Raw genomic sequence first — 27,789 nt, forward strand, 5'->3', positions numbered from 1 at the left:
TATTGAGGATGAATACAAGGCATTTCTGACATTGAGAAGATTTTACTCTGGTGGAGGAGAGGAAAAAACACAGGCAATTATAAGAGAACTTTTAAATGCATAATAAAAATATGATAGAGATATACCAAACATGAGGCTGGAGTGGTGAGTGTGAGTCAGAATGGTAGATTATAAAGGCTTCTAGGATATATGGCAATATCTGTGTAGTATCTAAAAGTCTGTGTTGCTGAGTTTCCCAGGATGAATAGGAGTTAACCAAGGAAAGAGATCTGAATCTGTCACTAATACATTCTTAACAATTAGTAAATTGGACTGCTTTTTGGGTGTTGAGTTTTATAAGTTCTTTATGTTTTGGATACTAACCCTTTATTATCATCTCACATTTATCAGAATGGCTTAAATCAACAACACAAGAAACAGTGGGTGTTGGTGAAGATGTGGAGAATGGGGAACCTTCTTGCACTATTCGTGGGAATGCAAACTGGTGCAGCTGCTCTGGAAAACAGTAGGGAGTTTCCTCAAAAAAGTTAAAAATTGAGCTACCCTATGATTCAGCAATTGCACTACTCAAAGAATACAAAATACTATTTCAAAGGGATACACACCCCCCATGTTTATCGCAGCATTATCTACAATAGATAATGGCAGAAAAACCCAACTGTCCATCAACTGATAAATGGATAAAGAAGATGTGGTATATATATACAGTGGAATATTTCTCAGCCATAAAAAAAGAATGAAATCTTGCTATTTTCAATGACATGGATGGTTCTAGAAAGTATTATGCTAAGTGAAATAAGTTAATCAGAGACAAATACCATATGATTTCACTCATATGTGGAATTTAAGAAACAAAACAAAGAAGCAAAATAGAAAAAAAGAGAGAGAGGCAAACCAAGAAATAGACTCTTAACTATACAGAATAAACTGATGGTTACCAGAGAGGAGGTGGGTGAGGGTTATATAGGTGTTGAGGATTAAGGAGTGCACTTTTTGCTGTGATGAGCACTGGGTATTGTACGTAAATGTTGAATCACTATATTGTATACCTGAAACTAGTATTTTAGTGCATATTAACTAACTGGAATTTGAATAAAAACTTTTTGTAAAATGATGCTTGGTAAAATAGAATCTGTGTTCTCTAGGGAGCAAAACCGTAGGAGATCTAGAACTTGATGTGCAGGAATAGGGGATAAATCTTCCCACTACCCCTTCTTTCATAAAACTATGCTAGTGTCCCATTAAGTCTTGAAAGTAAACTTTATTGAAACAAACTTCTAAGAATGTTAGGTTAGGAATAGTTAAATGTTTACATTAGAATTCATAAACTATAACTAGAATAACCAATAGGCTAAATAGTCTGTGTTGATCGATAGTTAAGCAAATCATGAATTAAAGTAGTCAGAAGAGGTAGGGATTTCTCAAAGATCTTTATTTATTTATTTATTTATTTATTTATTTATTTTTAAATCTCAGTGTTGTTATGTAACTGGTTCAATACCCCATGTATAATGAAGCCAATGATTGATTAAATTATGTGGATATGTAAAATATTCCCTGACAAGTGTATAGACTATATTCTACATTCTTGTGATTTGCTATGCATTTCATAACAATAAAAAACAACTAGTCAGTTGGATCAAATTCAACATCTATTCACAACTTCTAAAGCAGTAATGTGAAGTAATTAGTTAATGGTGTCAAATCTGAATACAAGGAAGAAAAAAGAACACTGTTGGGTAAACAAGCTATTGGCAAAATCCATTTAATCGTATTTTAAGTCTTCATAGGAATGCTGAATTATGAAGAAACTATTTTAACTTTTTGAGTTATTTACTAAAATAAAACTGCATGTACATTTTCTATGTAAAAACCTTAATGCTTAAAAATCTTGATATAAGCCACAATCATTGTGGCAGCAAGAACTATAAATCTATTAAACACTTTCAGTGAAAGTTCATTTCTAGCACCTAAATCTTATACTTCTATCTTTTCTTTTTTATCAAGAATTCAAAATAATTTTTTTGTAATGGATTTCAGAAATGCATTGTAAAAATGCAATGACACAGAAAATATGAATTATTACAAATTCAAATTATTAATTTCCCATATGAATCACTGATTGAATATATTTTTCTATAAGTAGGTAAGTGTGGACATTTAAGCATAATATTGATTTAAAACTTAAATTCTGATATGCAAGTTCTTTTCTAAATTAATAAAAAAAGATGCCCAGAGGGCATGATCCCTTCTGATTAAATTTGATCTTTACTTTTCTACTTTTTTATTTCAATGTTTATTTATTTATTTTGGGAGAGAGAGAGTGCATGTGAGCATGGGAAGGGAAGAGAGAGGGAGAGAGAAAATCCCGAGCAGGCTTTGCTATGTTAGCACAGGACCCAATGCGGTGCTTGATCCCATGAATTGTGAAATCATGACCCGAGCCGAAATCCAGAGTCAGATGCTCAACTGACTGAGCCACCCAGGCACCCCATTATTTTTCTACTTTTAATTTAATTAAAATTTATATTTTGGACCATTTCAATGATTTTTCTTTAAGCTATGATTTTGGTTTTTTAAGAGTTCTTTTTAAAATCCTGTCCAACATCTTCTACTACATTTGGTTATTGCCCTCCCAAATTTCCCTGGTTAGCATGTTGATAGGTGTATCAGGTCATGAAAAACATCCATTTATATATTTCCTGTTCTCTAGCTCATTCTTAATTAAATAAAAAAATAAAGTAAATTAAAAAGAAACACTTTTACTAGGTGTGCGTTTTTTGTGTGTTTGTGAGGGAATATACATACCTTATTCTGATGAAAAAGGTTGCTTGTTATTCTGGATAAGAATTTATCTGAGTTTCAGATTTTCACTAAGTTAACATAGTTCTCCCAGTAACTCAGGCTTGCAAATTGTTCTCCTCTCTCTTTCATCCAAAAAGAGTTACTGGGTCTGTCCACTTCTCTTTATACATTCCAATTTTATCTCTTCCTATTTGAACTAATCTAGTTTAAGTCTACCAATGGAAACCTGGATCACATCTGGTCTTGCTCTCTTGTTTTCATTCTCACTGTCTCCAATCCATTTTGAACAGCACTCCTGGGTGAGTATTTATATAACATTGTTTTCACATTTATCATGTTATCCTCCTAATCAGAACACTGAAAAGGTATCGCATACTTGGGATGTCTGGGTGGCTCAGTTGGTTAAATGTCTGACTTGATCTCAGGTCTTGATCTCAGGGTCCTGAGTTCAGGGCCCACACTGGGTGTGGAGCCTACTTTAAAAAAAATGTATCTCATATTTTATAGGATGCTTTTCAATTTCTTTAATATATCATTTAATGTTATATACCCATTTTAGTCTCCATTGTTCATCCTAGTTAGTTACTACAGTATGTATTTGGGCCATTTGGGAAATTATGTGTTATTTGGAAAATCAAATAAAAAGTAATAGCATAATAACAAAACTAGAGTATTTTTAATATTTAAATCCAGAAGTATGTGTTGCTACTAAATCATATCTTATTTATGTATGTACTCAATAAATAAATAATCAATAAATGAGTAAATATGGTATCAAATTGTTCTTATGTTAGCATCTATTTTACCTGGTGATATCAGCATTTTTTCAACTCCAGTGTATTCTCATTTTTTGAAAATAAAGCTATTTGGTAATTGTGAAAAAGAAACTCAAAGATTTCCAGGCTTGGCGGTCTTTGGATAACAATAATGTTAATAATATTACATAGTCAGTGATATTTGTAGTACCATTGTATGGTGACAGATGGTAGCTCCATATGTGGTGAGCATAGTATAATGTGTAAACTTCTCAAATCATTGTGTTGTACACTTGAAACTAATGTAACATCGTGTATCAACTATACTCAAAACATTTTTTAAAGTAAAAACAATTGATAGATAGATATTGAGCACTAGATAAAATATTCCATGAAACTTTGGAATAAGGCTTTTGTTTTTCTTTCTACCTTTCATAGCTAGGTGATTCAATATCTTCCAGAATGCCAACATTTAGTTTTATGATTTGTAAAAATTAGAAATACACAAGAATTTGTTTATTATACTTATTATTTTTATAAATATTATAAGTTTAGTTTTCCTTTGAAGTTTTTCTTTTAGTAGAGTCGACTTGTACAAATTCATTATCAGATTTTTTTTTTAATTTTAAGATACAATTCTTATATATTTAATGTCATTACCTTTATTAATTTAGTCTTTGAAGGCTTAGTATCATTTCTTTTCTATCTTGCAGGACTACATTTTTGTTTTAAACTGAGATGATATTTATTGATTTATTATAACACGTACTTATGAATTAAACACCATATAGCCATATAGAAAGTGCAGTCTAGATTCCATTGTCCACTAGGTGTATGAACACTGGTATCTGATATCTTAAAACTGAATTTTATTATTGTATAGAAGGAAAATAATAATTTGCTTTGAATATTGAATAAGACAACTCAGATACATTAATTAAAAGGGCTTGCTACATAGTAAATGCTCAATAAGTCTTTTTTCCTTCAACCCATGTTATAATTATATTCATAAGAAAATGTAATTATTGATGCCATGTAGTGTGACTTCTAAAAAAATCTGAAGGCAACATAAAAAGGTAGGAAAGAAAAACATAGTCTGAAGACATAAAACAGGCCCTGTTATGACACAGAATTTAAAATTGTCAGACAGGAAATTTAAAATAAATACAATTTTATAAATATGTTTAATGTTCCAAGGAAAAGGTAGATAGTGTACAACAATAGGTGGGGAGTATAAACAAAGGGATGGAAACTCCAAAAAAAAACCCCAAAAACAAAAAACTAAAAATCAAAAACACTGTAACAAGCCCATAAATACAAAGAACAAATTGGAGGAGGTGGGAGTTGGGTCAAATGAGTGAAAGGGAGGAGACATACAGGCTTCCATCTACAAAATAAGTCACAAAGATGAAAGATACAGCATAGGAAATACAATCAATACCTACCTAGAAATGCAGTAGCAGTAGGAGGAGAGAAAGAATAGAGAAAAATATTTGGCCCCATGTCAGAGAATGTTCCAAAACTCACAACAGACACCAAGGCATAGTTTCAAGAAGCTCATAGAACACAAAATGGAGCAAATACAAAACAAAAACAAACAAAAACAAAACAAATCTATACATATGTATATGATACTCAAACTGCAGAAAAAGAGAAACTTCTTAAAAGAAGCCAGAAGAAAAATATACCTCATCTATTGAAAAGCAATGAATTATAGTGGATTTCTCATCAGAAACCTTTCAAGCAAGAAAACAGAAAATGCTTAATGTATTGAAAACAAACAAACAAACACCAAACAACTAATGAAGGATAATAGTGTCCTTCAAAGAGTGAAGGAGAAATACAGAATTTCTCATTCAAACAAATACTGAACAAATACTGAAGGAGGTAGTCAACAGCAGATCCACACTGCAAAAAAATTAAAAAAAAAAAGTTCTTCAGGGAAAAAGAAAAGAAATATATAAGTCAGAACCTTGATAGCTAAACCTCGGCAAAGAAAGGGAGAACATTAGAAAAAGAATAAATAAAAGTAAGATGAAATCAATGTATTTTATTTATTTATCTATCTATCTATTTATTTATTTCTTTTAATATTTATTTTTAAAAGAGATAGTGAAAGCCGGGGAGGGGCAGAGAGAGAAGGAGACAGAGAATCTGAAGGAGGCTCTGCGCTGACAGCAGAGAGCCTGATGTGGGTCTCGAACTCACACTCTGTTAAAGAACATCTACAAATAACCTACAGTGAACATCACATTTAATGGTAAGAACCTAGCCTACACTTACAATATCAGACAAGGCTTTGTTATACCCTGTGAACATTACTATTTAACGTCATAATAGAAGTCCTAGTGCAATATGAGAAGGAAAGAAAATAAAAGGTATACAAATTGGGAAGGAAGAAATAAAACTGTCTTAGTTCACAGGTGACATGTTTTTGTATAAAATTTCAAAGGTTCAATTAACATCTCTTGTAACCAAGAAGCAATTATGGCAAGTTACTAGGTCTAAGGTTAATATACTAAAGTTAATTGCATTTCTATCTACCAGAAATAAACAATTAAATTAAAAACATGGTACCATTTAAAATACCACCAAAATATAAAGTACTTTAGGATAAATCTAATAATATATGTATGGAATCTATATGTGGAAAAATTATGATCAAAGATATCAAAGATTTAAACAAATGGAGGTATATTTCCATGGTCCATGCTCATGTCCTGGAAGACTCAATATTGTAAAGATGTCAATTCTACCCTAAGGGATATATAGACTAAAAGCATTCCAATGCAAGTGTCAGCAAGCCCATTTTCTGTACATCAATAAACAGGTCTTAAACTTGTGTGGAAAGACAGAAATGAAACAAAACAGCAACAGAATAACGAACAGAATACTGAATAAAAAGAAGGAATTGGAAAAATGGCACTACCACCAACTTCAAACTAACTCTAAAACTACAGTAACCAAGGAGCAGCCAAGATGGCAGAACAGCATGGAAGTTTTCTTGCATCTCGCGTCCATGAAATACAGCCAGATAAACACTAAGCCATCCTGCACACCTGGAAAACTGATTTGAGGATTAACACAATAACCTGTACAACCTGAACCACAGAATTAAGCAGGTACATGGTGTGGAGAGGTGAACTGGGGGAGAGAGAAGCCACAGAGAGCAGGGGGCTCTTTTTGCTTGTGGAGAGAGGACGGAGACAGAGGGAGAGTATGGGGAAAGCACCCCCCCCCCACAAAAGCAGCGGAGAGAAAGTGGAAAAATGGAAACAGCCACAGGGACTGAAGTAAAAAGGGAGAAAGGAGAATGGAGAGCGTTTAAATTCCATTAAGACTCTATAAATAGGGGGGAGTGCAGAGTTTGAAACTCTGCAGCTCAATAAATGGCGGTGCTCTGATGGGAAGGGTGAATCCCCGGGGCAGAGTGGGGTCTGAGAGGTCCTTGGGCCACATGAGGAGAAGCAGTCCCACTGCTAGAAGAACATTAGTTAGAGGCTGTGTGGCCACCTGGTCCCAGCAGACCCAAAGAACAGCCACATTTGCTGATGCTGGAACAAAGTCATTAAGGGTGAAGACTGGCACCAGATGTGTGCTGTGATTTTCCATCCCTGAAACCTAGCTGCTACATTTTTTCTGGGGTGGGTTGGCACCCAGACACAGTCTCTGGGCATCAGCAGCAGCATGGTCCCATGAAGGTTCCTGGGTGCAGCTGGCACCTGGCCATTGCTCAGTGAGACTTTCCCCCCAGATGATCTGAGCAGGTCAAAGCCATAGTCCCTCAGAAGTAAGGGGTCGGGAAACATAGCCACATCTGAGATAAAACTCAGGAGGGAGGGGCCGTCTGGCAACCTGATGACTTGGTCACAGACAGTGTAAAAGTGGAGAGTGGACAGAGTCAGAGACAAAGGACAAGTGCCTGATTGCTGGTCAGGGAGAGCACAGAGTTCTGATACTAGAGACTGGGTATCAGAGTGACAAGATTTTCACCCCTCCCACCCATGCGCATACACACATATAAGCACCACAACAATCCACCCCAGTAAGCTAAGGGGCGCCATCTAGTGGAGAATAGAGCTATTACACTCAGCTGCACCTAACTGGGCTATCCTTGCTCTTCAGGAACACCACAAATCTCTCTACCTGCTTAGTCTACAGACTATAAAGTGCTTCATAGTTTGACTTCTAAGGGAAAAAGGTGTAATTTCAATTGTATTTCAGTCTGTTTGCTAGTCCATCTATTCCATTTTCCTTTTCTTTTTTTTTTCATTTCTTTTTTTCTTGATGGAAAGAGAAAAAATTTACTTTTATTTTCAATTTTTTATAAAAATATTTTCTTCATTTTTTTCCACTATATTTTTAATGTTTTGGAAAATTTTTAAATTCTATTTTACTTCCATCATTTCATTTTATTCTATTTCATTGTGTTCATTTTCTTGAGTTTTTAAACATATTCCTTTTTTTTCTTTATCCCTTTTTTTCTTTAATCTATCAAGCTTCTTTCAATAACCAGACCAAAACACACCAAGGATCTCGCATCATTTATTTGATTTTTTTTGTGTGTGTTGTTATTAATTTTTTAATTTAATTTTTTTTACCTTATCAATTCCTTTTCTTCCTTCAAAATGATGAAATGAAGGAATTCACCCCAAGAGAAAGAGCAGGAAGAAATGACAGCCAGGGACCTAATCAACACAGATACACGCAAGATGTCTGAACTAGAATTTAGAAGCATGATAATAAGAATACTGGGGTCAAAAATAGATTAGAATCCCTCTCTGTGGAGATAAAAGAAGTAAAAACTACTCAGGATGAAATTAAAAAATGCTATAACTAAGCTGCAATCTTGAATGGATGCCGTGGTGGCAAGAATGGATGCGGTAGAGCAGTGAATCAGTGATATAGAGGACAAACTTGTGGAGAATAAAGAAGCAGAAAAAAAGAGGCAGACTAAGGCAAAAGAACACGATTTAAGAATTAGAGAAATCAATGACTCATTAAAAAGGAATAACATCAGAATCATAGGGGCCCCAGAAGATGAAGAGAGAGAAAAAGGGATAGAAGGGTTATGTGAGCAAATCATAGCAGAAAACTTTCCTAACCTGGGGAAAGACACAGACATCAAATCCAGGAAGCACAGAGAACTCCCATAAGATTTAACAAAAACCAACTAACAATAAGACATATCATAGTCAAATTCACAAAATACTCAGGCAAGGAGAGAATCATTAATGCAGCAAAGAAAAAAAAATTCCTTAACCTACAAGGGAAGACAGATCAGGTTCATAGCAGACCTATCCACAGAAATTTGGCATACCAGAAAGGAGTGGCAGGATATATTCAATGTGCTGAATTGGAAAAATGTGCAGCCAAAAATTATTTATCCATCAGGCTGTCATTGAAAATAGAAGAAGAGATAAAAAGTTTACCAGGCAAACAAAAATTAAAGGAGTTTGTGACCACTAAACCTTCCCTGCAAGAAATTTTAAGGGGGACTCTCTGAGAGAAGAAAAGATGAGGAAAAAAAAGGACCAAAAGCAGCAAAGACTAGAAAGGACCAGAGATTATCACCAAAAATTCCAACTATACGACAAATATAATGACAATAAACTCATACCATTCAGTACTCACTCTAAACGTTAATGGACTAACTGTTCTCATCAAAAGACGTAGGGTAACAGAATGGATAAGAACACAAGATTTGTCTATATGCTGTTCACAAGACACCCACTTTAGATGTAAAGACACCTTCAGACTGAAATTAAGGGGATGGAGAACCATCTATCAGGATATTGGTCAACAAAAGAAAGCCGGAGTAGCCATACTTATATCAGAAAATCTAGACTTTAAAATAAAGAAGTGTAACAAGAGATGAAGAAGGGCATTATATCATAATTAAGGGGTCTATCCACCAAGAAACTAATAATTGTAAACATTTATGTGCCAAATGTGAGAGTACCCGAATATAAAAATCAATTAATCACAAACATAAAGAAACTCATTGATAATAATACCATAATAGTAGGGGACTTCAACACCCCACTTACAACAATGGACAGATCATCTAAACAGAAAACCAACATGAAAACAATGGCTTTGAATGACACAATGGACCATATGGACCTAACAGATATATTCAGAACATTTCATCCTAAATCAGTGGAATATACATTCTTCTACAGTGCACATGGAACATTCCCCAGAATAGACCACATATTGGGACAGAAATCAGCCCTCAGCAAGTACAAAAAGATCGAGATCATACTGTGCATATTTTCAGACAACTATGCTATGAAACTCAAAATCAACCACAAGAAAAAATTTGGAAAGGTAACAAGTACTTGGGGACTAAAGAACATCCTACTAAAGAATGAATGGGCTAATCAAGAAGTTAAAGATAAAATTAAAAAGTACATGGAAGCCAAATAAAATGATAACACCACAGCCCAAAACCTCTGGGATGCAGCAAAAACAGTCATAAAAGAAAAGTATATAGCAATCCAGGCCTTCCTAAAGAAGGAAGAAAGGTCTCAGTATACAACCTAGCCTTACACCTTAATATCTGGAAAAAGAACAACAAATGAAACCCCAAACTAGCAGAAGACAGGCAATAATAAAGATTAGAGCAGAAACCAATGCTATCAAAACAAAACACAACAAAACAAAAACCAGTAAAACAGCTCAATGAAACCAGAAGCTGGTTCTTTGAAAGAATTAACAAAATTGATAAACCACTAGCCAGTTTCATCAAAAAGAAAAAGGAAAGGACCCAAATAAATAAAATCAAGAATGAAAGAGGAGAGATCACAACCAACACAGCAGAAATAAAAACAATAATAAGAGAATATTATGAGCAATTATATGCCAATAAAATGGGCAATCTGGAAGAAATGGAGAAATTCCTAGAAACATAAACTACCAAAACTGAAACCAGGGAGAAATAGAAAATTTGAACAGACCCATAACAGGTAAGGAAATCAAATTAATAATAAAAAATCTCCCATAAACAAGAGTCCAGGGCCAGATGGCTTTCCAGGGGAATTCTACCAAACATTTAAGGAACAGTTAACACCTATTCTCTTGAAGCTGTTCCAAAAAATAGAAATGGAAGGAAAACTTCCAAAATGTTTCTATGAAACCAGCAGTACCTTGATTCCAAAACCAGACAGAGACCGCACTAAAAAGGAGAACTATAGACCAATTCCCATGATGAACATGGATGCAAAAATCCTCATAAGATAATAGCCAACAGGATCCAACAATACATTAAAAAAATTATTCACCATGACCAAGTGGTATTAATACCTGGGATTCAGGGCTTGTTCAATATTTGCAAAATAGTCAGTGTGATTCATCACATCAATAAAAGAAAGGACAAGAACCATATGATCCTCTCAATAGATGCAGTGAAAGCAATTGACAAAATACAGCATCCTTTCTTCATAAAAACCCTTGAGAAAGTAGGGATAGAAGGATCATACCTCAAGATTATTAAAGCCATATATGAACGACTCAACGCTCATATCCTCAATGGGGAAAAAACTGAAAGCTTTCCCCCTAAGGTCAGGAATAAGACATCCTTGTCTTGTTCAACAAGTATTCTTGTTGAATACTGTTATTCAACATAGTATTGCAAGTCTTAGCCTCAGCAATCAGACAGCACAAATAAAAGACATCCAAATTGGCCAGGCACAGGTCAAATTTCACTCTTTGCAGATGACATGGTGCTCTATATGGAAAACCCAAAAGATTCCACCAAAAAACTGGTAGAACTGATCCATGAATTCAGCAATGTGGCAGGATATAAAATCAATGCACAGAAATTGATTGCATTCCTAGACACCAACAGTGAAGCCACAGAAAGACAAATCAAGGAATCAGTCTCATTTACAATTACACCAGAAACCATAAAATACCTAGGAATAAATCTAACCAAAGAGGTGAAAAATCTATACTCTGAAAACTATAGAAAGCTTATGAAAGAAGTTGAAGAAGACACACAGAAAAATGTAAAAATATTCCATGCTCCTGGATAGGAAGAACAAATATTGTTAAAATGGCAATACTACCCAAAGCAATCTACATATCAAATGCAATCCCTATCAAAATAACACCAGCTTTCTTCACAGAGCAAGAACAAATAATCCTAAAATTTGTGTGGAACCAGAAAAGACCCCAAATAGCCAAAGCAATCTCGAAAAAGAAAACTAAAGCAGGAGGCATCACAATCTCAGACTTCAAGTTGTACTACAAAGCTGTAATCATCAAGACAGTATGGTACTGGCACAAGAACAGACACTCAAATCAATGAAACAGAATAGAGAACCCAGAAATGGACCCACAAATGTATGGCCAACTAATCTTTGACAAATATTCCATATTCAATGGAATAAAGACAGTCTCTTCAGCAAGTGGTGCTGTGAAAACTGGACAGCGACATGTAGAAAAAAGAACCTGAACCACTTTCTTACACCATACACAAAAATAACCCAAAATGGATGAAAGACCTCAATGTAAGATAGGCATCCATCAAAATCCTCGAGGAGAAAGCAGGTAAAACCCTCCTTGACCTTGGCTGCAGCAACTTCTTACTCAACATGTCTCCAGAGGCAAGGGAAACAAAAGCAAAAATGAACTATTGGGGCCTCATCAAAAGCACAGTGAAGGAAACAATTAGCAAAACTAAAAGGCACATGACAGAATGGAAGGAGATATTTGCAAACAACATATCAGATAAATGGTTAGTATCCAAAATGTATAAAGTCTCCAAAGAAGACATCCAGATGGCCAACCAACACATGAAAAAATGCTCAACATCACTCATCATCAAGGAAATACAAATCAAAACCACAATGAGATACCACCTCACACCTGTCAGAATGGCTCACATTAACAACTCAGGCAACAACAGATGTTGGCAAGGATGTGGAGAAAGAGGATCTCTTTTGCACTGCTTGTGGGAATGCAAGCTGGTGCAGCCACTCTGGAAAATAGTATGGAGGTTCCTCAAAAAAGTTAAAAATGGAACTACCCTATGACACAGCAATTGCACTACTAGGTATTTATCCAAGGGATACAGGTATGCTATTTTGAAGGGGCACATACACCCCAATGTTTATAGAAGCACTTTCAACAATAGCAAAGTATGGAAAGAGCCCAAATGTCCATCGATGGATGAATGGATAAAGAAGATGCAACTACATGGATGGAACTAGAGGGTATTATGCTAAGTGAAATTAGTCAGTCAGAGAAAGACAAATATCATATGACTTTACTCATATGAGGAGTTTAAGATAGAAAACAGATGAGCATAAGGGAAGGGAAGAAAAAATAATATAAAAATAGGGTGGGGGACAAAAACATAAGAGGCTCTTAAATATGGAGAACAAACGGAGGGTTACTTGAGGTGTTGTGGGAGGGGGAATGGGCTAAATGGGTAAGTGGCATTAAGAAATCTATTTCTGAAATCATTGTTGCACTACATGTCAACTAACTTGGATGTAAAGTAAAAAAGTAAATTAAATAAAAATTAAAAATAAACCTACAGGAACCAAGATGGCATTCTGTTGAGGAAAGGGTACATAGGACAACAGAACAGAATAGAGAGCCCAGAATAGAGTTGCATAGAGTCAAAGGAGCAAAGGTAGTCAATGGACAAAGGATACTGTTTTCAACAAATGGTGACAATTGGAGATTCATATGACAAAAAGAAGAAAAAAATCATGACACAGATATTACAGCTTTCACAAAACGTTAAATGACAATGGGTCATGGACATAAAGGTAAAATGAAAAACTCTAAAACTTCTAGAAGAAAAGAGGAGACATCTAGGTGAACCCGGATTTAGTGATGCGTTTTTACTAAAACAGCAAAAGCAAGATCAGTGAAATAAGAAATAAGGTGGACTTTATTAAAAAAAATAACTTTTTCTGTGGAACCAGCTCTATAAGGGAATGAAAATACAAGCCACTGATTGGAAGAAAATATTTGGAAAACATATATCTGATTAAAACTTGTACCCAAAATATACAAAGAACTTTGACATTCAACAATGCAAAAATAAACAATCCAATTAATTTAAGTGGGCAGACACCTCACGTACAGTCTGAACAGACACCTCGCCAATTAAGATAGACAGATGGCAAATGAGCATATGTAAAGATGCTCAACATGCTGGCAAGGATGTAAAACAACAGGAACTCTTACTCATTCCTAGTGGAAATGCAAAATGATACAGCCACTTGGGAAGACAGTTTGGCAGTTTCTTACTAAGCTAAACATATTTGTAGCATATGATTCAAAAATTACTCTCCTAGATATTTACCCAAATGAGTTGAAAATGTGTGTCCACAAAAAAGTCTGTTCATACATGTTTACAGCAATTTTATCCATAATTTTCCCCAAACAGAAAGTAACCAAGATATTCCTCAGTAAATGAATGAATAAACTGTGGTATATCCATTAAATTAATACTATTCAGTGATAAAAGAAATAAGCTGCCAAGCCACAGAAGAGACACGAAGAGATCTTTAATGCATATCACTTAGTGAAAGGAGTCAAGCTGAAAAGGCCACCCTGCCCTAAGAGATCTAATCTAAGATTGAAGGGGACAAATGAGGCCATTCAACTCAGATTTTTGTGACTTCTATAACTGCAGTTTTTACTCTACCACATTTCTATAGAAGAAGGTTTTAGATTCACCAGGAATTTAGGGGCATTTTTCTAAATTGCGGAAACGCTATACTGTAGTAGAAATAGAACCTAGAAATAAGTTTCCCTGTGATTGCCTTACGTATCTGAAGGGACAACTCTGAGATCTTTGAATACTGATGTGACTCTCAGGACTCGGCTGTCTTCTACTCAGTCTCCTGAAGGACCAAGGATGCCATGGAACTATTTCTGTGCACTCATATCCTTATTCCCAATACCCTTTGCACCATTCGTTCTTGCTGCATAATAAGTTAAAGAGAAATCTGCTTGAGCACCGTCTGGCAAACTGCCATTGAAACTTGTGAAAAATTTAACAAATAGTTATTGGCTTGGTCTGGACTAAATTGAATCATTTTAAATGAAAGACTGCAATAGGCCCCGGGGAACTATAGACCAGTATGCGTGTCCTTAAATGCCAGGCTGCGGAATGGATAATAAGATTTAGATCTCTGTCCACTTCAGTAAGCTTCCTACTTGGAGAACTGCAGAACTATTTTTATAAAGGAAATCATGCTTGTCTAATCTACTAGTGTAATTTGAGGATGTAAATAAATGCTGAAATGCTTAGACCTTCACATTTCTTTGGCAATTTCCTATACAAAGACAATTTTTCCATGCAAAGATATGGAATTGAGAATAATGTTTTACCACAGAGATCTTCCCATGACATGCAAAACAGAAAAGATGACATATCTTAGGGCAGTGTTGTGCAAGAGAATGATAACATGAACCACAAAAGTCATTTTGAATTTTCTAGTAACCATGTTTAAAACAGTAAAGAGAAACAGGTGACACTATTTTAATGACATATTTTATATAACTTAATCTTTATATCCAAAAATTCATATAAAATTATCAATATAAAATGTATGAATGATATTGTTTTATAATATTTTTTCATACTAAGTCTTTGAAACCTAGTATGCTTTTACAGCGCATCTCAATTTGGACTAGCCATATTTTTTTGCTTATTGGCCACACGTGGCTAATGGCTGCCATATTAGTGAGGGCTTATAGCAATATGTCAAAGAGGAAAGAAAAACTACTTTTAATGATAACCACTAGTTTCTCAGATCCCTGGGAACACGCAATGCATATTATCACATGCATTGAACATGTGAAAATATACAGTTAATAGTAAGACAAAACAGCACATCTAATGTCTCAAATGGGCACAAAAAGACCTTCAAATTACTTGTTCAACTAGGAATAGGATGTATTCTCCATAAGGCTATGTGTGTTCTGTCACCTCATAGCTCTCAAAATATCCATTGAATGAATAAATGAAAGCCAAGGAAAGAGCCAACCTTCATTCTCTTGTTTCAGAATCCATCAGTCGCTGCTCCAAGATCTCACATTGCTTTTGACAAATACACTTCTGCCCATGCCATTCTAGGACGCAGGCTTCTCCTGATTTTCTAATACTAGCAACGAAGAGTTGAGGACTTCAGCTAGTGAAGATGACTGTGATATTTCAGATCCTGGACCTAGATATTCTCCATCATTTGCCTTTTTCTTGAACAATACCTTAAGGAAAACAGGTGGAGGAAGAAAGGAGAGCAAAATAAAGAGGATAACATAAAAGAAAGTGAGGGAGAAAAAAGGGGGCAAAGTAGAGAAATAAAAGTGAAAGCATACAGATAAGTGGTAAAGCAGCAGATAAAAAGGAGAAAATAGAAGACGAAGAGAGTGGTGGGAAAGTGGAATATCTCAAGGAAACTTCTCTAAATTTTCTAATAGAAAAGACATATAAGTCATTTTATTCCTCTTGGAAAAAAACCACACCAGTCTTCCCCTCCTTCACTCTCCCTGATTCTTGCTTTAACCAGGCAATCAATTTTTGACAAATTAAACTATATAGCCATTTTAAACATCATTAACTTTGTTTAAGGAGTTTCGTTTTCAGTTAATTTTATAATATCATGGATGATGAGATCTGAACACCAGTAATAATGTAAGATAGGCAGTTATCTTTGTAGACTATTTCCTGTAGTTATCTGCATAATGTATTACTGTTAATAATTTAAAAAATAAAAATTCACCTTGCATACTCAGAAAGTTCAATGAAATGAACACTCTTTGCCACTAATAAGTTATGATACATCACTGAGTCTTGATCTCCTCATTTTTAAATTTCAGGATAATAAACTACATCATAGGTTCTTGTGAGGCCAGATGGGATAATAGATGCAAAGAACTTAAATACATTGCACGATAACGATGCTCAATATTATTCACATTAATAATAATAATACATAAAATTAGGTATTACTGGATTAAAGAAATGGTCTTATCTACAGAATATTATTGAAAACATAAATATAGAGATGCTTCTGATAGAGCAGGCATGTGTACATGTTTTGGTACATGTTTGGTAGAAGGAGGGGGCTCAGCCTTGCCTATCTAACAATTTATAGTCCTTCCTACTTCTTGAAGGGTGTCCTTCAGTTGTGTTTTTTGAAAACCCTGAGTATCTGAGAAAGGTCAAAAGATCTGAATCACATCACCTTGAAAGGTTTTTTGATGTTTTTTTTTTTCCTGAAATTCTAAGATCGACAGCTTTAAAAAAAATCTAGTCAGCCTTCACACTAGAGATAATGGTTCATTTAAGAAGGCACACAGTAAAGCTAGCAAGGTCTTTAACAAGCTGACTAAACTTAAGGAATGAAGGAGAATACTTGGGGGAATAAATAAAGAAGTAGGCAAAGAAGGTTTAGTATGATACTCTATTGATGAGAGATATCTCTTAGTACTTAGAATTATAGAGAGATTGGATATTGTAAACTTATTTATAAGTTCTGGAATGTATTGAGGAGATTCCAGCTACTTAGATCACTGTCAATCATAAGATAGAAGATTGCAGATATAAGGGTGCTCACTATTTATTGTTTGTATTAATATGCATACTGCATACTTCACTGCTCTATTGAAAAACGAGCTTCATTGTTCTGATGTCCTATGGTTGTTCTTCAACCTGAATTCTGCTGAGGGGTAGGCGGGGGTTGTATTGCTAATAACAATTAGAGGTTTCCTGATTGTATAATTATCATTGGTGGCAGATTATGAAGTGTTCTGGTCTGTTGTGCATAAAATCTATTCTCACAATCCTAAAAATGCATTCTTAATTTTGAAGCAACTTGCTGTATGAAACATGATTTGTTAAAGACATTTTTAAAAATCCATGGCAACACATGTTTTATAGAGTAGCTCTGGATTACTCACTGCAGAACAAATCCTATGATGCACTTGGCGTCGTCGTTCTTTATTTGTCAATCCTCATGTTAATATTAGTGAAAAATTGATGGAAATCAAACTTTTGGGTGGTGCTTGAAAGAGTCCATCAAAATAAGAAGTTGATTGGATGTTTCCAAGGACTAGCAATTAGGGAAATATGTGAGAATGATTTTATTTAAACCCAGTGATTGCCAATTAACAAAGCGACTTGTAATCACTAAAATACATATTACATATTTTTTCTTTAAAAATATTTTCCTTTAAACACATATATTTCTGGTTTCAGCTTTATTCATTTTGATTAAGAAATCCTTCCTTCCCAAGGACATTAAAATATCGCTTCTTTATTATTTAATATTTTGTATTAACTTGCTGAATATATATAGGTAGATTATAACATCTCAGAAATGAAAAATGTATATTTGATTACAGTCTTCCCACATTTGTCCTCTACTTACTAAGGTATTATAAGATCTAAGAAGTAGAAAAGCAGGGTGCCCGGATGGCTCAGTCAGTTAACCATTCAACTCTGGATTTCAACTCAGGTCATGATATCTGGGTTTGTGAGTTCAAGTCCCGCAATGGGCTCTGTGCTGACAGTGGAGAGCCTGCTTGGGATTCTCTCCCTCTCTCTCTGAACCTTTCCAGCTCATTTTCTCTCTCTCTCTCTCAAAATACATAAACTTAAAAAAAAAAAAGAAGTAGAAAAACTGTTATCTTTTTGTTTACCTTCCAAAGATTTCTTCGCAAATATATGTCAACATGAAAAGATACTACATTATGCCTTTTATAAACAAATTTTAACATTACTTTGTACAGTTAAACTTTATTTTTCATTTAAGTCTAAGTTTCAATTTAAAGATAGACGTGCTTATAAATTTCTAAGGTTTCAACTTTTAGAATTTCATCATAAATAGAAAATTCTCCAAAATCATTGATTATTCTCTCATTGTTCCATGCATGTGGATGTCCAGAACTCAGGTTTATATAATTATCTATTTGCCTACTTATCAAATGCCATGTGTTAAATTATTATAGCTTTATATTTCACTGTTAGAACAAATTTCTTTCCCTCTCTCCTTTTCCTCTTATTCAAAATCATCTTGCCTATTAGTTGTTCTTGATTCTGCCATATAAATTTTAGAATCAATTTACCAGGTTCTGTGTGGGAAAATAATCTAAGTAGAATTTTTACCAGAAAAGAGAATTATGTAATAACTTAAGATAGGAAGTGTTTTGTGTAGACTATTTAAGGTAGTTATCTGTACAATGCACTATTATTAATAATAAAAACATTAAAAATTATCTTGAACAATCAGGAAGTTCAGCGGAATGAACAGTTGTCACTAGTAGGTTACCACATTTAACAGGGTCTTGATTTTTATAAAATTGGGTATTTCCCTTAGTCTATCTCTTAATTTCTATTCTTTTTAACATTTCCATATTAATTTTCTTCATAAGGTTGTTGTTCATCTTCTGTTAAATTTACATTTAATAGATTTGAGGTTGGTTTGTTTTGCTTTTGGCAATCGATATTTGGCTACAAACTTGTCAGTATGGAAGAAAGAGTGTCTTTTTTAGACTTCTAAACTAAGAAGGACAAACCTTTGAAGAAACAAATCCCACATGAAGATTACTGAAAGAATTAATGTGGTGTTTAGTGGATCCTTTAATTACTACAGTAGGAACCAATCAGCCAAATCCAGATTATAGGGAATTCTACATTTTTTTTGGTCCAGAAATTCAAGTATCATGAAAATAAAGGGAGGAGCACTGCAAGAAAACAAAAAGTAATTGAGTGGCACACCAAAAAATATATAATGCGTGCTTTGTGGATCCTAATTTGAACAAAACAACAGTAAAAAGACATCATTTGAAACAATTGGGGAAATTTAAGTATGTATAGTACATAGCATTTAAGATTTATTGTTAATGGCTTTATGATTTATTTAAACATGTCTTTATTGAGCATACTAATGTATTTAGGGAGAAATGACATGATGCCCAGACTTTCCTTTTAGAAAGACACACACAAGGGGTGCTTGGGTGGCTCAGTCAGTTAAGCTCTGACTTGACCCAGGTCATGATCTTGTGGTTCATGAGTTCAAGTTCAAGCCCTGATTCAGGCACTGTGCTGACAGCTCAGAGCATGGAGCCTGCTTCAGATACTGTGTCTCCCTCTCTCTCTGCCCCTCCCCACTCATGCTTGCTCTCTCTCTCTCTCTCTCTCTTTCTTAAAAAAAAAAGATAAATAAACATTAAAACACACACACACACAACAACAACAACAACAACAATTCTAAGGGGTGTGAATAAGGGTTGCAATAGGTGTGACTCTGAAGACTGAGAAAACAAGAAACATGATTGCCAAAATACTAATAATTGTTAAAGCTAGTAAGGGCACATAAATTTAGTTATGCTGTTCTTTCTCTTTCTCTATACCTATTTGAAATTTTTTATAGTAAAACTTAAAATTTTGTTGCAAAGTCCTGAATTCAGATTGTTTTGCAGGAATCTTTCATTTAACATTCAACTGAAAAAATACAATTGAGTATTGTAAACTATGCATTATAAGAATAGCTTTTACAAAAATAAATATCTGGAACCCAAAACCCGAATTGAAAAGTAGGCAAAGGATGTAATCATATATTTGGCAAAAAGAGAAATACAGTTTTGCAATGGAAAGAAGTGGCACTTCATCTATATAAATAAGAGAAATACTATTTGAAACTGCAGTATACATTTTCCTCCATTATTTTCAGTAGTAAATATTTTCTATCTTGCAATATGGCCGCAATTGAGGAAAACATGTATTTTCAGATATGATTAGGGAGGGAGTAAATCATTCAATCTCTTTGGAGATTTTTGACACTAAATTGTTAGGAATTTATCAGAAAGAATATCATGCATCTAATGATGTCTGTGCTGACAATGAACGAAATGGCACTAAGTTTATAATAAACACTGAATTCTTTAGATGAGGACTAATGCATGTTTACTCCTATGCAATGTAACAAAATGTATAGATAGTGATATGGATTAATTTTCAACATGTGTTGAGTGAAAAGAAAGGTAAATGCAATGTGTACAAACTAAATGTGTGGACAACAATATCTGCACACTTGAGTGTGTGTATGTGTGTGAGTGTGTGTATGTGGTGATACTCTCAACAATCAGTCATGTTATGTGCATGTTCTGTTCTGTGCTACCTGAGATGACTGGGTCACTGATACTTTTGAAAATATTAAGAATATTTATGAATTAAGAATATTAAAAATTTTTATGTAAGGTAAAAGAAGGAAATGTTATTCAGAAAAAATATTATATTCCTGTAGAAAAATAATAATATACTGTAGGAAAAGTGCTTAAATTACCTAAAATGCACAATATTATTTAAAAATAAAAGCCATCACTCATGATTTAAAAGCTGGTATCAGCAAGTTTCTCCAACTGTTCTTTTCTCATCATGATGTTCCACTAAATTTAGAAAAAGATATTGCTATTCCCTTGAAGAAACCAAGGTTAATAAAGTGTAGTTATATTTTCACACCTGCATATCAGAATAGACAATGTAGGAAACATTTTCCTTTGTTCTAGGTTTCTAAGAAAATCTTCTCAAAGATAGCAATACAGGGTTTAGATTGGCTTACAGTTTGGGTCTATTTTAGATACATAACTATTGAAATCCAATTTGAATAATAATATAACATTTAATAAATTTTGCTTTTGATTAAGTTTGAAAAATTAACTTTAGTGATATCCTGGTGCTCTAAATATGAAGAGATCAAGTGGATTTTTTTAAAGCTGTCTAGAAAACAGAACGTAACCATCTAAGAGGGATTTCATTGACTTTTCATGATACAGCATGGTCACAGTAACTCTTTTCATTAATATTCACTACTTATGTATAACATTTACTTTTTATGCATGGAAAGATGTAACTATAAGGTTCTTTGTCCCTCTAAGAAAGTAGCATTCAAAAAATGCAAAAAATTAAAATACTTCTTAAATTCATATCTTGTAAGTAGTTTATGATGTATAGTTTATGATGCAAGAGAACTGTAAGCATATACTGCCTGCGTTGGCTCAAAAACTACTGCAAAATGCTTACATACAACTTATATTCTTGATTTTTAGCAATAAGAGTCACGGGAAGAAGAGCAGAGATTGAGTGCCATCAACTTAGTCAACATTAGCATTTGTCGTTATTCCTTAGAGCACAGGTATGCTGAACCCAATGACAACTAGAGATATCAGAGCACATCTTGTGATATTTATTTACTGTCACAACTTGATACTTACCTTGCCCACATGACTTAATTTTTTAAAGAACCTAAGGAAAAATAAGAGGATAAATATACATGAATAAATTAGTACGTAGGGAATAACTTCACTCGGAGCTTTTTCTTGAATCCAATTGCGTGTTTTGCATAAAGTTAAAGACTGTTAACAAATTACTACTGGTAGAATTGTGCATTCCAGTACTTATTGCACTGTGTTAATTCAAATTACTTTCCATGTGGTCACCGTTAGGATAACCAATCACTCATGATAAGTAAAACTTATCACTAACATTCTAAATTAGGATTCTCTAGTATGAATGAGAAAATTCAGTGAATGGCACATAGTTCTGCATTAAGTATTAAGCCAGGAATTCAGTAGATATTAGATATTTCAATAAGCCCTTCATTCCAAATGCATCAAAAATGAAAGAAGGTGGAATTAATGAAATTTTTTTTGTTGTATTCTAAAGATACTCTTGGGGCACCTGGTGGCTCAATTGGTTAAGCGTCCGACTTCAGTTCAGGTCATGATCTCACGGTTCTTGAGTTCGAGCCCCATGTTGGGCTCTGTGCTGACAGCTCAGAGCCTGGAGCCTGCTTTGGATTCTGTGTCTCCTTCTCTCTCTCTCTCTCTCTCTGCCACTCCTCTGCTCGTTCTCTGTCTCTCTGTCTCTGTCTCTCTCTCTCAAAAATAAACATTAAGAAAAAATTTAAGATACTCTTAAATTCTTTTTCAGTGATATTTATTTGGTACCTTGAAAGGGAATGCTCCATGGGAGCAACAAAAGAGGCTATTTTGAAGAGCGATGTCCCTTTTTATGAGAGAAGAAAATCCTTAGGTCAATGGTTTCTGTCAGTGAAAAAATTAAATTATAAATGACTATGTCAAGGATACTGCCTTTAAACAGAAACCAACTCAAGTAATTACCAAGTCTAAGTAATAAAATCGGATAATTTTCCTTCAATCTCATCATGGTTTTAGCAAGTCAAATGTGAGAATTTAAATGTAAATGGAAGTCTGGAGTCAAAGCAGAAGCTGGGAGTTATAATTAATAATGAAATATCAGTCATGTGCCTCAAAAACTAAACATTAAGGTGTGGTATATAAGTTGTGTTGCTGTTGAATAAAATGCACTGATTTTTAAGAAAATAACATGAAATTAAGATGAAGTGAATGCAATATGTTTTCTTTAACAGGAATATCTTAAGGAATCAGGAATTACAAGAATACTCTTGATTATCAAAGCAGGAGTTTGAAAAGAGGTTTTTGTTTTTGTTTTTTGTTTTTTGTTTTTTGTTTTTTTACAAATTAAATGTATCTAACTAAATGTAATGAACATTTACAGATAGCTCAATGTGTTAAACTCTATTTCTTATTTTAACTTTGGACAAAATTTCCAGAATTATTAATATACATTCTCTTAAATGTAATTTGTATGTAGATATTTGCCCAACTTCTCCTTTGTTCATTCAACAAGTATTCATTTCACAACTATGATATATGAGGCACAAAAATGCTAAAGCATGGCAGGGATAAAATATGCATATAGATATTTGTTAATGTGTCACTTCATTCACTCAACAGATATTTATGTGAAATGTATTATGTATGTACATATGTATACGGCATATATAAACTTTGTATAAGAGGATCTGATCACCTGAAAATTGCCTAACAATTGAAGCATTTAGATCAGTGAGGCCAAGTTATCCTGCAGTAATAAAATTGTCCCACCCAAATCTCAGGAGCTTAAAACCACAGAAGTTTTTATTTCTTATCATCACACTACATATTTTGGGGGGGTCAGCTGTGGCAGCTGTTCCTATACTGTCACTGGACTGCACCCAAGGACTCAGACTGATACAGCAGTCATGCTTTCAAATACCACTGGTCACTTTGGAAGAGGAGGAAAAAAAACAACAAAATGAAATAATTTCTTTTTTTTTTTTTTTTTTTAATTTTTTTTTTTCAACGTTTATTTATTTTTGGGACAGAGAGAGACAGAGCATGAACGGGGGAGGGGCAGAGAGAGAGGGAGACACAGAATCGGAAACAGGCTCCAGGCTCTGAGCCATCAGCCCAGAGCCAGACGCGGGGCTTGAACTCACGGACCGCGAGATCGTGACCTGGCTGAAGTCGGACGCTTAACCGACTGAGCCACCCAGGCGCCCCAAATGAAATAATTTCTAATAGATAGTTCCTCTATAAAAAAGTTACCAAGTTGTGTGTGGGTGATACAGAAATGAAGAGGTTGAAGGAAGAACAATTCTTACAAGGCCTTCTGAAACAGTGAGATGTCAAACTCCTCCCACACTTGATAAGGTGTAGAAATTAGGGAGAATTCAGTGAAATAACATCTTACCGGTTGCTAATCTGATGTCTGAAAGCACTTTGAAAATGATTCATTTGCGGACATGGAAAATAACTGGAACAATATGAAAGGACACCTGCTGACTTAAAGCCAAAATTGAACATAATTTAAAATAATCATGTAGGTCTTTTCAAATAGCCAAATTTCACACTGTGTTGCTCCTTATGAAGCACTGCTATCTGAATATTAAGGATGCTTGTTTCTCAATTTAATTGCATAATGGAATGAGTAAAATGGAATACATAGGAATTGATTGGATATTTTAGCATTAATCTATAAATTGCCCCTACAAAGGATTTTGCTGTATATTCACAGTAGTAAGGATTTCATTAAATACATCTTTAATATCTGGGCTTTGGTACAACAGATTTGCTGAGACACAAGACTGGAAGTGATTCAATCTAGAGAGTTCCTAAAGATTTACCGCAGAAACTTGAATTGCCCCAGAAGCAACTCTGCAGTCTGAATAATCAGTTAGCCAAATTAATGTATTTTGTTCCTCTTCATACTCCAACTGCTTTTGCTAAACCTAGCTGGAGGAGAGAATGGAGATAATCAGCTAGTTTTACAAACCTGTAATACATTCGTATACTTGACATTCACCCAGGCAAAAAAAAAAAAAAAAAAATACAATTGTCATAGAACACGATTGAGTACGGTTGTAATGTAACTTAAGAAACAGTTACCTTAATACCAAATACTTGATTTTGTGTGCACTCCAGCTAAAAACTGCTTTTCATAAAATGGATGACCAAGATGTATAAATAGAAAAAGAACTAATGATTGTCATCCCAAAACTAACTGTGGCAAGAACAGAGGCCAATAAAAAGTAGAAATATAAGTTGAGGAGTGCCTGGGTGGCTTAGTCAGTTAAGTGTCTGACTCTTGATTTCCCCTCAAGGCATGATCTCACGGTTCATGAGTTTGAGCCCCACATGGGTTCTGCACTGAAAGCGCAGAGTCTGCTTAGGATTCTCTGTCTCCCTCTCTCTATGCCCTCCCAACACTCTCTCTGTCAAAAATAATAAATATTTTAAAAAATCCTTTTAAAAAAGTAGAAATATAAGTTGAATGATGGTCAGTTTTCTCATCCATGAGATCTTCTTTGACTTTTTCATAAACCCAATCTCTCAGACTTCTATTTTTTTCATTCAGATAAAGATAGTAGTTTTACATACATACTTGATAATATCTATCTGTCATAAAGTTGCAAAATATCTACACATCCATGAAAAAAAAACCTAACCATTTAAAAAACTAGTCTTTATTTAAGTTTCAGCACTTTCTTTCACTCATTCTCACATCATGCAATGGGCAGTGGTTTGCACTGGAAGCTAGGTTGCCATAGAAACATACTTCTGTTGATTCATTAGCAGAGAACATATACTGAGGGTTTTTATAATTCTGGAAAATGCACTTACAGGACACTGGGACTGCACTTCAAAATCGACATGGAATAATATAGGATCAAGTGGACAGATGAGATGCTACTTGGTGCAGTGGGGCAACATAATTATACTTCCAACAGGTTCAACAATTATGACATGCTGATACTTGGGATCTAATTTTGAATTCAACTAAATAAAGTTATTTTATTTCCATGTCTTTTGAAAATTGTGCAGTGTATCTGACCATTATGATATTAAGATGGTGCAGAAATATGAGAAAGAGAAAGATTAGCTCATGTATAGAAACTCCTTTAAATGTGAAGTGGGTCAAAAATATGAAAATCAAAACTCCAAAGGCAAATGGTGAAATTCATATACAGTTTTTGCTACTAAATTGTGTATTTGATGAAAGTGTCAATAGAACTATAAAAGATAGCAGAATGTCAGCAAATACCAGCTGTCTAATAAATACTTGTTAAGTTATATTGAAAAAAATATCTCCTATATGCATGGCCTCTCTGGAAGGGAAGAATGTTTGTGTAAGCATGAGCATTAGTGAGATAAAACGTATCTGTATTTCAGAAATGAAAAATATTGGGGATAAAAGTAAATGACTCAAAGATGAAAATTATAACAATTCAAAGATAGTCAAATTTCATGTGTAAGCCTTCAAAGATTAAGAATATTATATATTTAAGCCTGTATTGGTTGAGGAATTAATCTTAATGTACTATGTTACTGAATTTTCCTTAGAAATGTAACTGGTATGACACAAAGCAATCTACATATTCAATGCAATCCCTATCAAAATAATACCAGCATTCTTCACAGAACTAGAAGAATCCTAAAACTTGTATGGAAACAAAAAAGACCCTGAATAGCCAAAGCAGTCTTGAAAAAGAAAACCAAAGCAGGAGGCATCACAATCCCAGACTTCAAGCTATACTACAAAGCTGTAATCATCAAGACAGTATGGTACTGGCACAAAAACAGACACTGAGATCAATGGAACAGAATAGAGAACCCAGAAATGGACCCACAAACACATGGCCAACTAATCTTTGACAAAACAGGAGAGAATATCCAATGAAATAAAGACAGTCTCTTCAGCAAGTGGTGCTGGGAACACTGGACAGCGACAGGTAGAAGAATGAACCTGGACCACTTTCTTACACCATACAGAAAAAGAAACTCAAAATGGATGAAAGACCTCAACGTAAGACAGGAAGCCATCAAAATCCTTGAGGAGAAAGCAGGCCAAACCCTCCTTGACCTTGGCTGCAGCAACTTCTTACTCAGCACGTCTCTGGAGGCAAGGGAAACAAAAGCAAAAATGAACTACTGGGACCTCATCAAAATAAAAAGCTTCCACACAGTGAAGAAAACAACCATCAAAACTAAAAGGAAACCGACATAATGGGAGAAGATATTTGCAAACAACATATCAGATAAAGTGTTAGTATCCAAAATTTGTAAAGAACTTATCAAACTCAACACCCACAAAACAAATAATCCAGTGAAGAAATGGTCAAAAGACATGAATAGACACTTCTCCAAAGAAGACATCCAGATGGCCAACTGACACATGAAAAAATATTCAGCATCACTCATCATCAGGGAAATACAAATCAAGACCACAATGCGATACCACCTCACACCTGTCAGAATGGCTAACATTAACAACTCAGGCAACAACAGATGTTGGCAAGAATTCAGAGAAAGAAGATCTCTTGCATTGTTGGTGGGAATGCAAGCTGGTGCAGCCACTCTGGAAAACAGTACGGAAGTTCCTCAAAAAGTTAAAAATACAACTACCCTATGACACAGCAATTGCACTACTAGGTATTTATCCAAGGGATACAGGTATGCTGTTTCAAAGGGATACATGCACCCCAATGTTTATAGCAACACTATCAACAATAGCCAAAGTATGGAAAGAGCCCAGATGTCCATCGATGGATGAATGGATAAAGAAGATGTGGTATATAAATATACAATGGAATATTACTCGGCAATCAAAAAGAATGAAATCTTGCCACTTGCAACTACATGGATGGAACTGGAGGGTATTATGCTAAGTGAAATTAGTCAGTGAGAGAATGTTTGAGAACAAACAGAGGGTTACTGGAGGGGTTGTGGGAGGGGGGGATGGGCTAAATGGGTAAGGAATCTACTCTTGAAATCATTGTTGCACTATATGCTAATTAATTTGGATGCAAAATAAAAAAATATGTCACTG

The sequence above is a fragment of the Puma concolor genome, chromosome B1, assembly GCF_028749965.1.
Source record: "Puma concolor isolate L17-30 chromosome B1, mPumCon1.1.hap2, whole genome shotgun sequence".
NCBI classification, from domain to species: Eukaryota; Metazoa; Chordata; class Mammalia; order Carnivora; family Felidae; genus Puma; species Puma concolor.